The sequence below is a fragment of the Pinus tabuliformis genome, chromosome 6 (genome assembly GCF_031772625.1).
Source record: "Pinus tabuliformis cultivar Carrire ecotype Pingquan chromosome 6, CPIR1, whole genome shotgun sequence".
In the NCBI taxonomy this organism is placed as follows: Eukaryota; Viridiplantae; Streptophyta; class Pinopsida; order Pinales; family Pinaceae; genus Pinus; species Pinus tabuliformis.
Window position 1 is genome coordinate 616,073,135 of NC_142292.1, and position 16,442 is coordinate 616,089,576.

A 16,442-nucleotide genomic window follows, 5' to 3' on the forward strand; every position below is an offset into this window, starting at 1 on the left:
TTTAGCTGCTGCTATGGCAAGGTCTTTGATAGCTAGGAAGTATTCTACCCCTTGCTAGACAACTGCTATGTGAATGGGTCCCAATGTCTGGATCACACCCTTCTTTCTCATTAAGCTCCTATGCTTATTCCACAGTTGTAATGGGTTTCTTGGTTCACCCCTTACCCACAGATCTAACCCGTTCTCTTGTCTTTGAAAGGTATTATGGGCTTTAAGCCACTTTATCTAGTTAACAGCAAAAGAGATGAATGCCTAAAGCTAGATATCACCCACAAAAGGGCTAGGTTTCTCTTCCGTTTCACCATCCAACACAAGATTATGCAAATAAAAATCATAGCAATCGTTGGACTTTCACCCCATAATTTTTACAGTAGTTTATGAAATCATCAATAGTTTTTAACTCTATAGGCATCCCTGCCTTGACAGCTTTAATTTTTAATTGTAAGTACCTTTCCATAAAAAACAAGGCATAGTTTTTGGCAGGTGCCCTACATGCTAAAACATCAGTATATAGGGAACAGAGAGTATCCATTTGACTCATAACTGTGTCTAGTATATTAGTTACCTTTTTAACTTTTTCCTCTACCCTCCGCCATCTATCAAAGGCCTTGCTCTCTGATGCATTGATGTTCTTTACTTTCTGTTGTAACTATTGATATTTCTCCTGAGGAACAGTTTCCTCTGTGAGCTTTTCTATCATTTGTTGGGCCTGTGCCAGATCCTCTTGCAGTCTCACTATCCTAGGATCATTGTCCATCAAAACATTTTTGGGCTGGAGATCTACCTAGATCTCCTTATTGCAACATCTGGTTCCTATAGTCTGTGTTTCCTTCTCATGAACTATCTGGTCGATTGTGATGCTAAAGGACAATGCCTTTATCTGGACGTCCTTATTATAAACTGGTGTGTTCTCTATTTGGGCCTCTGCATTTGTAACAATGGCATGTTGTTCCCTATAGTCCTGAATGATAATGGGTTTGGTTTGAGTCCTTTTGGTCTTCATTTTATGGGGTTTCATCTGGGTGGCTGCATCCTTTGTTCCAGGGGTTCTTTTTTAGATTCTCCCCATTTTTAGGACCCTTATTTGTTGTCTAAGCTATTTTACTACAGTTAGTAGTCTTTGCTATTCCTTTCGTAGCCTTTTGATTTCATTCGTTTTCTTGGAAGGAACAACTATTTCTTTTCTTGGGCCTGGGCTTTGTTCTTCAGGGAGTATGCCTTCGCCCTGGCTTATTTCCATGTTCTCTACTTGGAACACTTCTTCATCGTTCTCGTCCTCTTGATTAGGTTTCTCAGGGGAGGAAACCCTTATTTGATCTGCTATTTCCCAGGTGGCTTCTTCTTCTATTCCTTCTTCTTCATTAACTTTTTCAGATGCACTCCTACTGTGAGCAGAGTGTTCCTGTGATTGCCTTTCCTCTTCTTCCTCATCGTTCATTTCTTCAGATGCACTCTTATTGTCAGGAGAGTGTTCCTGTGACAGTCCTGCCTCAATATCGAGGTTGAGTGGGCTATGGGGTTGGATGTACTCACCCATTTTGGCAAAAATTTGGGCCAATTCATCTTCTTGCAGAGGGTTTTGTAATGGGATTTCGTTGGGTTGCTCTACTTCCTCCCCTTCTTCCTCGCCGGAGTGCTCAGTTTCCTCCTCCAATTCTTCTTCATTTTCTTCTAATTCTTCTTCTTCATTGTTTTCCCCTCCTTCAAGTCGTGGGGCTTGCTCGTCCTCTGAGTCATATATCTCTAATGGCTGGCTACTATTTTCTTGGGGACTTCCCAACATTCCCCTGCTTCTCCCCAATCTGGCAGACTTTCTTCATTTCTGTGGTCGAATTGATGTGCTATCAGTTCTTTTTCGTTTCAGGGCTGGTAAGGCCAATCCCCCATCTATTGAGAATATCAATTCTTCCCAACTAATCTGCTGTTGAGAGATACTATAACTGACTATTAGCCGAATTAAGCCGTGATGACTTACTACCGTTTCTACATGCCGAGATTTTCTTATACTCCGAGCAACATCATGCAATAAAAAGTTTAAGTATGCGGGCAAATTTACAACACATTTTTGTTTTAATACAACTAACAGTTTGAGATGGCATGGTCTTACCATGTCTTTTCTGCCATCGCAAGTGATGTAGCTTTGCACAATCCTAGCTAATTCTGCCCATGGTTCTCCTAGGGTTGCAAGCAGGACTCCTTTTCCTTTGACAGTAAGACTCTGTCCTTCGTCCCAGAAGATGGTTATAGCGTCTTGAAGTCTCACTTTTTTCTAGGTCCATACTGGTCCAACAACTAGCAATCCCGATACTTCAGCAATTATCACATATGTTACTGTTATTTGCCTCCCCCTCACCATGGAACGATCTTCCTACAAATTCTGCAGAAATTCAATGGCCACCGTCCCAATAGATTGTTGTAGTCGGTTAAGGTAGGCAATCCATCCTTCTATCACTAAAATTTCACGCGCAACGTCAGCAGGGAAAATTTTAAGAACCCCCCCAGATTTACATGTATAATAAATGGCAAATCTCCATGGTATATAGGAAAAATGGAAGGTGATTTTATCAATAATATGATATGTATATATAATTTTTTGGCAAATCTCTCACCATGCATGGCGAATATTTTACTCAATTATAAAATCTTGTGTTTATTGAATACACAAATGAAATCATTGCATTTCTTTAAAATATCTTTTGAAATCAAAATTACCAAAATTACATATCGATAACCTAGTAGGTGTAGGATAAAATTCACCCGTGCCATTCACAGAAAGCATGAGAAAAAACCTAATACTATATATAAAACCAAGAAAAATTCAAATTCATCACTTCTAGGGAACTCGTAACCACCCTGCCAATACACAAGTATGTTCCTATTTGCAATTAGAAAAATTACCCAAATTACAATCTGTTTACTCCAGCATATGTTGGAAAGTTATAGAAGGATGACTAGTGTAATCAATCCATTCCTTTTAGCTCTGATTTGTTTCAGTTTAAAACAGAAGTATACAAATATACTTGTCCAATGTCTATGCTTTAACCATTCACCTTAAAATGTTTTTACAATATAATTTCCTAAGTCTATTTAATATCTTCATTATCATAAAAACCAACCTATATCCATCTTAACTCCACATCTACCACTCTTAGGGGGATGAAATCTATTTATCCCTCTGAGCACTTGGTAGACCCAGAATTAAGATGGATCTAAGATGATAGAATTTCCCCTTTAAATAGTCTATGCTCACATGAATACCATGGTATTACCATGGGTCAATACCATGGGTTATCATAAACCTGGAGCTTAAAAATTACTAATAGTAATTTATAAAAATTAATAAAATTAATAGTTGATTTTTATTTTATTTTTTATTTTAACCAAGCTAAAATGTTTAACATACATTAAATTACAACATCCATTTTTACTCTTTATCGGATCAAATATTTTTTCACTCTATGCTAGTTTGCATATCACGATATTTTATACCTCTCGGGGGTTAGTAGATCCAAAGTAAAGATGGATCTATGTTGGTTTAATTCCCCCATTTAAATAGACTACATTCCAGGTGAATACCATGGGTCAATACCATGTGCCATTTTGGTGAATACCATGGGTCAATACCATGTGCCATTTTTATTTTTATTAATACTAATATTAGGGTTAATAATGTTTTTTTGCATGGTATTAATAACAATCCAGTCCATGGTATTTGTCGCATAGTATTTTGCCCATAGGTTTCCTTGCTTTTGTTGTTATGTGTTCATTTATGTTTCATTTTTCATTATGTGTAATTCCATTCAAGCTTCCCTATTTGCTTGGAACATGGGTCCTATTAGTTTCATAAGATAGGTAGAATAAACTTAATTGATGGTTCTTGTACTTGCTTTTTTCAAGTAGTAGTTTCTTTTTGAGATACACATTTTTCATTTTTATATTGTTGGGTGCATGAGATTGAAGCTAATTAGAGTGTTCGCATTGCTTTTCCATCTATTTTTGGTGTTATAATTTTAACGTTATTGGCTTGCTAATTAGAGTGTTGGCATTGGTTTGTCATCTATTTTTGGTGTTTTAATTTTAGTGCTATTGGGTTGACTTGTTCTACCTTGATTTATCTCGTAGAACAACCTTGATGCTTCTTGGTAACATACTTTCCTTGCTTATGTTTTTATGTGTTCATTTATGTTTCCTTTTTCATTATGTATAATTCACTTCAAGCTTCTCTATTTGCTTGGAACATGGATCCTATTAGTTTCATAAGATGAGACAGAATAGACTTAATTGAAGGTTCTTGTACTCTCTCTTTTCAAGTAGTAGTTTCTTTTTGAGATACATATTTTTCATTTCTATTTTGTTTGGTGCATGAGATTGAAGCTAATTAGAGTGTTGGGCATTGCTTTGTCATATATTTTTGGTGTTTTAATTTTAATGTTAGTGTCTTAATTTTAAGAAGGCAACACATATATTAAATTTACTAGAATAAAACTAGGACTATCATTTTTCATTTTTTTTCTTCTATAACTATAATTTTTAAAGAAGCATATAAATAGACCCATGTATGGCATATAAATAAACATGTATTATAGCTTTAATAAACAAATTTTATAACAAGGCATGAATAAGTGTTAAATTTCCAAGAATGAAAATAAAAATAAATTAAGAAATACTTTCAAATTTGGATGATTTGAAGCTAAGTTGAATTAGAAAGATTTGTATCTGTGGAATGAACATAAAAATAAATTAGTAAATACTTTAAACCTTCAGTTGAGTTGAAGCTAAGTCGAATGAATTAGAGATTTGTAGTTGAGTTGAATTAGAGATCTCTAGTTGTTTTCTTCTTGCAACTCTCCAACCATCCAACCAAGTAGAAACAACCTTTCTTGCTACCTAGCCTTCTGACAGATTTGTCTAAACAATAATATTTTGCACAACCTAACAATACCTGTATAAATATATTAAATTCATTTTATTGAATTTGTTTTTTTACAGGGATCAGAAAACCCATTAAACATGGTTGAAAAATGGACATTATGCATATAAGTTTCTTGTTATCCCAATCCAGGGCAAGCAATGATTACTTATGTGCTATGCAATATTGTGACGAACAAATTCCTCCAAAGGAAAAGGAATGTACTTGGAAGAACAAAAAACAATGAAGCATATTATATTGCATTGATAGAAGGCTTAGGAAAAGCTAGGGAGTATGGATCCAATGGAATTGTAGTCTTCACCAATTCTAAACTTGTGTGCAACTAGATGAAAGGTATGTACCAAGTTAAAAAGGAGAGGTTAAAACAACTGCATGGAGAAGCAAAAAAATATTGTCAGTTAATTTCAATCATTTAGCATAAGACATTGTGCAAATGTTAATAGGATGTCTAGTGATCTATTGTATGGGGCAATTCCAATTCAAGATTTGTGTGTGAAATATGAATTACTGTTAAGAAGTTCTCCATCAATATTTATTGATGGACATTGTAAGATATATTTGATATGTGTGTGTTCTTTAGTTATCAATGTGTCATTTTTAATGACCATGTGTTTTTTTCAATTATATACCAAGTGTTCCCCCACTATGTAAGCACAACTTGATTAACTTGACATGTTTTAGAAAAAATTGAATTTAATTTTCAAAATGTGCATGCTTCAAAATTTGTATTTTTAGTCTTGAGTATATTTTAAAAGAAAAGCTTCGGAATGTTACATTAATTTTCTGAATTCTTTCAATGTTTTTAAATAGCAATTTTAAGATCTTAAAATGCATAATATAATTTTAAGGGTTAAATCAATTAAATGCATGAGGTAACTTCAAGGGTTATCTCAATTTTCTGAATTCTTAATCTTTTTAAATAGAAATTTCAATATTTTTAAATGCATGTTGTAATTTCAAGGGTTACAACAATTTTCTAAATTCTTGATCTTTTTAAATAACATTTTTAAAAGGAATTGTAAGTCCACAAGGTAACTTTTTAAATATCATGCATGTCTATATATCTATAGATATCCATATCATAGATGAGCATTTGCAACATGATTCTTCGAGGTGAGTATCAATAGAGTCTCATGCATCTACTAGAGAGGGAGGTCAATGGCATGGATCAAAGAGAATATCAAATGAATCGGGGGACGTCCATTGTTCACATTGTGGTATTATATGTGTCTGTATGCATGTGTGTGTGTGTGCATTTACTTAAATGATAAATAAGTAGAATCATATTTATGTACACATAAATATTGAAAATTGATTTTCTATTTTTTTAGATGCTTCACCCACAGTGTTGTTGCGTGATGATGGTCAACATTCTCTTGGTGTCATCAATCTCAGGGTGGTAAACATTCTCCCGTGCTCATCAATCGCGAGGTGGTCAACATTCTCCGGGTGGTCATCAATCTTAGGGTGGTCAACATTCTCCAAGTGGTCAACATCATTTTGGTAAATTATACAAGTCTATATTACATACATGTATGAATACATTTGTTCACATGTTTTTATATTTATGTAATTTTATATATTGATCATGACGGTGAAAACGTTGGTCCAAGTAGACGTAAGTGAAGCCAGACAATTCAAGAAGAAGGTCAAGGACCAACTACTTTGTATCCATCTGATATTCTGAATGAGCTTCCTTAGGAGACAAACCTCCAACAATGCACATTACAAAACTGCAAAATTCATTATTCTAAATTGAGTAAAGATCTTGGGAGTTTGGAGCTCCATGCAAAGAGTAGAGAAATCTTAGAAATAGTTATGCACTCTCTAAGCTCATTTCTTGATGTTTATGAGAAGCATGGTCCAACCACAGATTCATTTATAAATATGATGAGGCATAGAAAGAAAGTAGTGATGGGTCTCGATAAATGGGTTGAGGTTAATAAAAGGGTTACAAAGGTGCAATATTTCAAGAACCCTGATATATCTTGCCATTTGTATGATAGGTTCCTTGCAGCATATGGAAATCTGCCATGAAATGATGAGGTTCCAATTTATTTTGCAAAATTATTTTATGCATAATTTTTTTTGGATATGAAACTCGATTATAATGATTTTCTATCCGAATATTATGGTATTGGGAAAGGTCAGCTATATAATCGTAGGATTACGTGATACTGAATTACCTCATCCTCAATCACCTTTGGTATGCCTACATCCTCATCTAATAACTTTGCAGTCAGAGATGGATGACACTTCTCAAATTAGTCGAGAAGGAAGGGATGCCATTATAGACAACATACAGAGTGCATTGACCGGAATTGATATCGGTCTAAATTGGCAAAGAGTACAAGCTAATGCACGTGCTAATTTTGTATATAAAACAGATGAGAAGATAGATAATATGAATATTGAGGAGCTTAAAGAAAATGCAAAGGCTTGTCATAATGGTTGGCAAGACTTAATTGTTCATGAAGAAGAAGGTCTGAGATCGATATGTGCCAATGGTCAGGGTTGATATTTTAATGTAATTTGTAATGTATGTATTAATGTTGATTCACATACATTTTGTTATTTTTTTCAGATATAATCTAATAGAAATGTATCATATGTTCACCATTTGCAGTTAAATTGTTTTTTGAACGAAAAAATTGATTATGTCACGGTCCCAGGTTCAGGTTCCAATGAAGATATTTTGAGAGATGTTATTTTTTTTAAAGAATTCAGGTTGATACAATTATTATTCTAATTTTATTAAATATCGGTATATTGTGACATGACATATTTTTAAAATAAATAATTATGTATATATAATTAAATGTTAACATATTTTGATTCCAACCAATTTTTTGTACATAACGCCACCCTCTTCCTCCATATTAGGATATGTGCCACAAGTATTGAATATTTCACTTACGTTTTGTTATAAATTGAAGTGCAAGCTTCATTAAAAAATGATTTATATATTTATCTTATAATTTTGGAATTTTAGGTTTGGGGAGATGATTTCCATTATCCAGGGACTTTAGTGATGGAGTCGACAATGGGGATAGGATCATCTAAACAATTTGAAAAAGGCATGTATCGATTTTTTTAATATTGTAAGTTTATGCATTTTCATACATGCAATTTAAAATTTCTAATATATACATGTACATGTATTGTACAGGGCATCCAGGAGGGTGCAATGCAAGATGAACACCAAAAGGGCACAATGGAGGGTGAACACCATGAGGTATTGCATGGAATTTTAAATTTTTTATAATTTTTTTTTGATGATCTTACATTCTCATTTAATTTTAAAACATTAAAATTTAATTTTAAAGTACATAATCTTATGTATATATGCAATTACACATGTTGTGCAAGGCACCCATGATTCAGAGGAGAGCACAAGGAGGTTGATAGATCATATATTTGAGTGAGATTGTCTAAATTGATGCAACTTTTTATTTGACAGTTTTTTAATGTTATATTTACTTTTATCATGATATAAATTTTGGAGATATTTAAAGTAAAACTCTTTATTATGAATTGATGCATCTTATTATTTGACAACTTTTTATTATATATTTTAAAATTTTGGACATATTTTAAATGTTGAACTCTTTATTATGATTTAATACATGCTAATTTTGGAGTTTATGTACATTTTGCATGGTACAATTTGCATGATGTATGGTTTGATGCTTAAAACTTGGTTTTACATATTTAAGTTCATGAATATGTAGTGCAATGAAAGTAAATTTGCATTTAGTTGGTACATTTTTCATTTAATCATTCCTATAATGTTAGTAGATGATTCTTAGGTTTTGTTTAAAGTTGTTTTGTCTTGACTTATTTAAAATGAATCAATTAAAATTGCAAATTACAAAATGTGGTTTACATTTTGTATCTGAACGAATCAAGTATAATTCGATGTATATGTCTAAAACAATGATAACTTAAAATCGCATTATAAAATATGGTACATGTACATTTTGCATTCATGTATAGCAAGGCTACTATGGATTTTGGTTGATAATTAACTTTTAATATAAAGTTGTTTGAATGCACATTTACATAAGTTGGATAGAATTGCATTGTAAAACATGGCCCACAATTTGCATGATGCATGCATGGCTTGATGCTTTTAAATGTTTTACATATTTGCATTTACTTGGTACATTTTTCATTTAATCATTCCTATAATGACAGTAGATGAATCTTAGGTTTTTTTAAGTTGTTTTGTCTTCACTTATTTAAAATGAATCTATTAAAATTGCAAACTACAAACTATGGTTTGCATTTTGCATTTGAATGAATCAAGTATAATTTGATGTAGAGGTATAAAAAAATGATAACTCAAAATTAGATTATAAGATATGGTACATGTATATTTTGCATTCATGTATAGAAAGGCTGCTATGGATGCCGATTGATAGTTAACTTTTAATATAAAATTGTTTGAATGCACATTTACATAAGTTAGATAAAATTGCATTATAAAACATGGCCCGCAATTTGCATGATGCATGCATGATTTGGTGCTTTTAAATGTTTTACATATGTGCATTTAGTTGGTACATTTTGCATTCAATCATTCCTATAATGTTAGTAGATGATTCTTAAGTTTTGTTTAAAGTTGTTTTGTCTTGACTTATTTAAAATGAATCTATTAAAATTGCAAAATTACAAAATGTGGTCTACATTTTGCATTTGAATGAATCAAGTATAATTCAATGTAGATGTCTAAAACAATGATAACTTAAAATTGCATTATAAAATATGGTACATGTACATTTTGCATTCATGTATAGAAAGGCTACTATGGATGTCAATTGATAGTTAAATTTTAATATAAAGTTGTTTGAATGCACATTTACATAAGTTAGATAAAATTTCATTATAAAACATGGCCCACAATTTGCATGATGCATGCATGGCTTGATGTTTTTAAATGTTTTACATATTTGCATTTAGTTGGTACATTTTGCATTCAATCATTCCTATAATGTTAGTAGATGATTCTTAGGTTTTGTTTAAAGTTGTTTTGTCTTGACTTATTTAAAATGAATCTATTAAAATTGAAAAAATTACAAAATGTGGTTTGCATTTTGCATTTGAATGAATAAAGTATAATTTGATGTAGATGTCTAAAACAATGATAAAAATTTGCATGATGCATGTGCATGGTTTGATTCTTTTAAAGGTTTTACATATAATTTAAGTTCATGAATATGTAGAAATGAAAGTAAATTTTCATTTAGTTGGTACATTTTGCATTCAATCATTCCTATAATGTTAGTAAATGATTCTTAGTAAATGACTCAACCAACCACAATCACAACTTAACAGAGAAGTAACAACGCTCGACTCAACCAACCACAATCACAAATTAATAGAGTAGTAACAACACAATATACATCACAAATTAACAGAGAAGTAAATCCCCAATACAGGTATACATAACAAGCAATATACATATAACTTTGTAACTCAATACAAGACCCAATGAGTATTATTTTCACATCATCACATTCTTAAGAATGTACAACTTAAGAGTGCACAAAAAGAAATGTTGACAATGTACTTGAACTCTAAGTTCTCAAAGATGAATCCAAGTAGAAGAAATAGTTGTGTAGTTCAATTAAAAAAATTCCTAATGGAATGCCATCTTCAATGATTCGTTCATGGTCAACTTTCGACGTTCTCCATTTTTGAATTTTCAGTTGTTTTTTAATTGAACTTCTATCAACTTTATGCGTGTTGTACACACCAGGTGACTATATTGACAACTTATGACATCAGGTTAATAGTTTTGAAAGTAAACATTACTCTCAATTTGGTGAGTTTCTTGGAAAAAATAATATTTTAGTATAATAGACCCTCTTTCATATATAAAGCCGTTATCATCATAGTCTTCCAATAACTTCATTTTTCATTCAATGCACTGCATCAAATAATGCTTGACATTTTCTATGTTGTTAGTGGGTGTAACTACAACGAAAACATCTCTTGCACAATAAAACAAGTGTAAATTCATATCATAATTTACATTAAATTAACTTTATCAATATGGACTTGATTTTATTATCTATTTCTAGGCTCTATATTTTAACCATTATCTAGATACTTATACACATTGATTTTAAAAACATAAAACATATATATATATATATATATATATATATATATATATATATATATATATATATATATATATATCAATTGAAATGCTACCTTCTCTAACAATATCATAAACTTGATCACCTTCAAATAATACTGTAGTCTCCTCTTATTCCATCTCTACAAAGCTTGCAACTGACATTTTCCCCTTTGTATTTATTTATGTTTGTTGCCAAGGTTTTATATACATATTGTTTTCACAAACACCATTGGATTGTGTGTCCTCTATGCAAATAGGACAAAACAAGTATATTTTATTTTATCAAATGCAAAAGCATTTCGATAATCCTTTGTTTTAATTGAATGCAATTTTTAAGTCCCTTTTATCATTCAAGCATCATATGTTCACTATCTACATCTTCGACTCCAATATGCCAAAAAAACCTATAGTAAATTCAAACAAGAATTTAAATATGTTATTTAAAATACAATTTATATGTGTTGAAGATAATCATTGTCATACTATTTAAATTGTATAATTTATAAATGTTTAATAATAGAAAAATAATAAAAAAATATCATATATTAAAACTATATGCATGTTAATTTGTACATATATGTACATACCTTCGTACCTCCCTTGATGGGTTAGTATGATAGATTAGTGCAGCATCACACCATTGAACAACTTGTTTAGCTAAGACAAGTCTATCTGCAGAGTGGTCCATTTGATATCTTCGAAGTGCTTATTTTATACATGCCCCTACACCATCATGTTCTCCTTTTCCATGACCAGTCTCAAAGAAATTCCAATGATGTTTAATGTGGGTTTTCTTATGAAGACGACACAACCAAAAGAATGATTGTGAAGATTTGAATTGACCTATGCATCCATTTGACCATATCCAATGTTCATTGAATTTTATTCCACGACCTTTCAATGAGTCATAAATCTTATGAAAACAATGTTGTACAAAATTTGTATCTTGTGTACGATCATAGCTGATATAAAATTTATATTCTTTAATAACATGTCGACCTTATAATGAGTCATAAATCTTATCAAAACAATGTTGTACAAAATGTGTATCATGTGTACGATCATCGCTGATATAAAAGTGATATTCTTTAATAACATGTCGATTCTCACTAGTTCTTTCTATATCATCAACATTTTGTTCAGCATGTCTATATAGAATATGGACAAGCATAGAGACTTGGTTAGAATGATAATATTCACTTTGTATTTCATTTTGTGCAACAAATGTGTAATTCTCTGCAAAATCAACTATTGACAAAATGGTCCCCGGTGGAAACATTTCATGGGATTTTTTGAATTGCAGGTCCTGTCATCGAGCTCTATGCGAATGCTTGGTGTACTTATAAATTTCTATCTCAAATTTCTTCAAAAACTCTATCACAATTTTTTTTTTTTTTGGTAATTCAATCTTTTTAGCGCTTGTACTATTATTTGAACTAATCGATATATGGATATATTCATATCTCTTCCATTTCACTTTTAGGTTAGACAATGATTGATCATTTATATCAATAGAATATTTATTGTGAAATAAAGTCAAATTTCCAAAATGATCACATTTTTTACCACCAACACATTTCTTTTAGTAAAATAATTCATGACTTTCTCTTTCACATAGAATTTCGGATATGAAATCATGGATAGTGGAAGGAGGAGGTGAATTTTTCCAAAATGTTTTACCAAAATTAAGGAAGGTGTCATAATATAATTGAAATTCCACATGATAACGACAACAATTTGTGTCACATACAGTGATAGGTTTAACATACCATGGTTTTTGTTGCACAAAAGTATTGATTGAGGCATTAATTCCACGATTCTCTTCTATGAACTTATTGAACAAATCTATTTGAGTGGTGTCCAAGATATATTTTTCATGTTCTTCATACTTCTTTCGTGTTATTCTTCAATGCATCACATCCCTTGCTTTTGGTGAAACACGTGAATTTTGTATCCAATATTCATATATTAATTTTTTAACATCTTCTCCAAGTCTATCTTTGTATGTTTGTCTACAAATAATTGTCCAAAAAGCAAGCTCATCATTTACATCTATTTGTAATCAAAATTTTCTATGTTTGTGCAATGTTTTTCGTGAGGTCCCTAATATTTTTGCCATAGATTTTACCAAACGATTTTCTTTAGTACTTTATGAAACCACTGCCATTTGTATTTTTCTACATGCAGCTACATCGTTTTTCTTTCTAGATCTTCCATTTTTTTGTAGAGCACTATTTATATTTTGAATCACATTTTCCTTCACCTTTTTATCTTTCGTTGATTTTCGAATACCCAATAGAGTTGTAGTGTCTTTTAGTTTCTTTGGTGTTAAGAGACCTCTCAAAGTTTGAGCTTGAAATGTCACACTTTCATCTTGAAAAACTTCTCAATAATGCCCTTAACACAATATCATACAATATGGTCAGATTTTTTATCTCCATATATTTCAATGCCAACATTTTCTAACATATCATCATCGATATTGATTTTATCTGTACATATGAAAATTAAATGTAAATGGGTATAAATATTTATTAAATAAGAAAATTAAAAAATAGAGTTTGAATGGATCTGAAATTAATAAATATGTATAATTTCAATAATACACATGACATATATATACATCTTTGATGGTGATTCAACTTCTTCATTTGAATCTTTTTCAACAGTTTCAACAACATTACCAATTGTTGGTTCATTATTTCTTTCACTTTGTTTTTCAACATTTTCAATCTCATCATCAATGTTATGAGGAATATATCTCTTTGTTTACATTGCAAAATATTTTTCAAGTTAGTTCATCAAATAAAAATTAAATTTCTCAATACACTAGTTAAATTTTAAATATCATTTATAATATTTACATTTACATATTTGCTTCAACTTCTAGTTGAGATACATTTTTTCTTTCAATATTTGTGTGTTCTTCTTTCTTTCTTTTGTAATAGTTTCTCACGCAATCTCTACGAACCTCAATGTCTCTTGTTCAATCATATTTTCTCTTGCAATTTCTTTGATTTCCCATGATAATTCAATCTATATATATTTTTAAAATCCAGCCCAAAAAAGTCAATTTCAAAAATCTTGCAAAAAAAACTCACTTTCAAAATGTAGACTATAAAACTCACTTCAAAAATCAAGCACAAAAGAGGTACTTTAAAAAAAACTCACTTCAAAAATTCAGCCAAAAAAGTTTACTTTCAGAAAAACTCACTTTAAAAATTCAACACAAAAAGTCACTTTAAAGATTTAGCCTAAAAGACTTACTTTAAAAATTAAGCCAAAAAACTTATTTTAAAAATTAAGCTAAAAAATCTCAATTTAAAAATTCAGCCCAAAACACTTACTTTAAAAATTAAGCCAAAAAATATCACTTAAAAAATTCAACCCAAAATCTTACTTTAAAAATTAAGCTAAAAAATCTCACTTAAAAAATTCATCCCAAATGACTTACTTAAAAATTAAGCTAAAAAATCCCACTTGAAAAATTTTGCCCAAAAGACTTACTTTAAAAATTAAATCCAAAATATTTCCTCCAAAAAATTCAGCTCAAAAAACTTACTTTCAAAATTAACTCCAAAAAATTCAACCTAGAAGATTTACCTTAAAAGTTCACTCCAAATGAGGAAATTGTGCGAAAATGAAGTTTCGGCTCCATTTATTTATATCGTTTCGGGCAAAACATTTTTTCAGAGGATCGCATCGTTTCATTTTTGTGGTAGACGGAAAATATGGACACATTTTCAGCCGAACTTTTAACGTAATTCAGCTAATTTTTCCGTATTTTTTTAACAAGCATCGATAACAAACACAAGTTCGGCCAAATGTAATTTTAATTTGGTCAAATTGTTTTAACCTACAACTCTGCAACAACTCGACTCTAGTCACATTTTTCCAATTTCGGAACGCTTAAACTCCATCAAATTTGGTGAATTTACTATTGGAACAAAAACCATAATTCGTAGAATTGAATTGACTTTTAGTAAATATAAATTTTATGGAATTTCGTAGAAATTTGCTAATTTTAATTAATTTTCTAAAAAATAGTGTGCAAAAATTTTAAGGTCATTATGATTCATTGAAATAAAAAATATATATCTTCCAAAATACACTATAAAAAAAAATGAAAAAATTATGGTTCATTACATTGCTCTGTCTTCTAAAATTAGTAGTTTTTAGATTTTTTGTTTATAGCTAATATGTTGAGAAATTTGATGCTCGGCTAAACATCTTCAAAATCTGCAGTTCTTTTCATTTAGGTTCAATTCAAAAAATTCTAGTAATTATGATGTACATCAATTGGTTTCGTAAATATAATGATATCGAAGTAGAGTCTGTCTAGATTGCTGCAACACATTTTTTTTTCAAAAATGCCAAGTGAACAAAGAATGCACTAGTGCTCAAAAACATGATGTGTTATGAATCCCTTGATTTTTAAACAACACACAGTCAAACAATTCCTAAGTTGACATATCAAATGTGAATAAAAAAATTCCAAAAAAAAGTAATAGAAAGCCAATAAAATTTCTAATAAGTTTCTTTTTTATTGTAAAATGAAATTCTAAACAGAAAAATTGCTTTGGCTTTCCGAAAGTTGAAAAACTTCTAAAAATGATATTTTTTTCTCAAAAAAGGCAAAATGTGTAACCCAACTTCACTTTACCTCTCTACTTTTTATTTCCCTTCCACAAGATTTTGTTGAAGGCATTTTTGGATGTTTGAATAATTACTATATTGTGGCAAGAGCAATGGTAAGTGCTTTCAAAACTAATTATTGGTTGATTGGTCTAGCGGGGAAGAACTTGGATTCATTGAATCATCCCTAATAGTGCATCAGAGATGGAAATATAATTAGATACCTTGGATTGCCTATTCATGGATATATATTTTGTTATGAAAAACAAAATTCTTTATATGAACTACATTTTTTAAGCTTCCTAAGATGGTCTTTTTGTTTCCCAATTTAGTCATCTAGAAAAACCACCCTTTTTCTTCTTTTTTTTCCAAAAAGTGCAATGGTATGCTTTATATATGTTTCCATGGATATTTGTACCAAATTGCGAAGCTTCATCTTCTCAATGAAATGGATAGCGATATCACTTTTTGGTTCTGATATCACTTTTTGGTGAGGAACCCTGGAAAATATTGTTTAATACAAAATTGTCAAAAAAATTCATAGATCCAAGTCAAAAGACTTTTCTCACTTAATGAAATAATTGTTGCTATGAGTTATTTCAAATTTTTGGTACTCATATGCTTTAACAAATTTGAAAAACATGGAATAAGGTGGTTTCATCTCTTACTTAGCACTATAATGATCTTAGGAGAAGTTAATTTTTCTTGACATTTTATTTGGACCTTGAA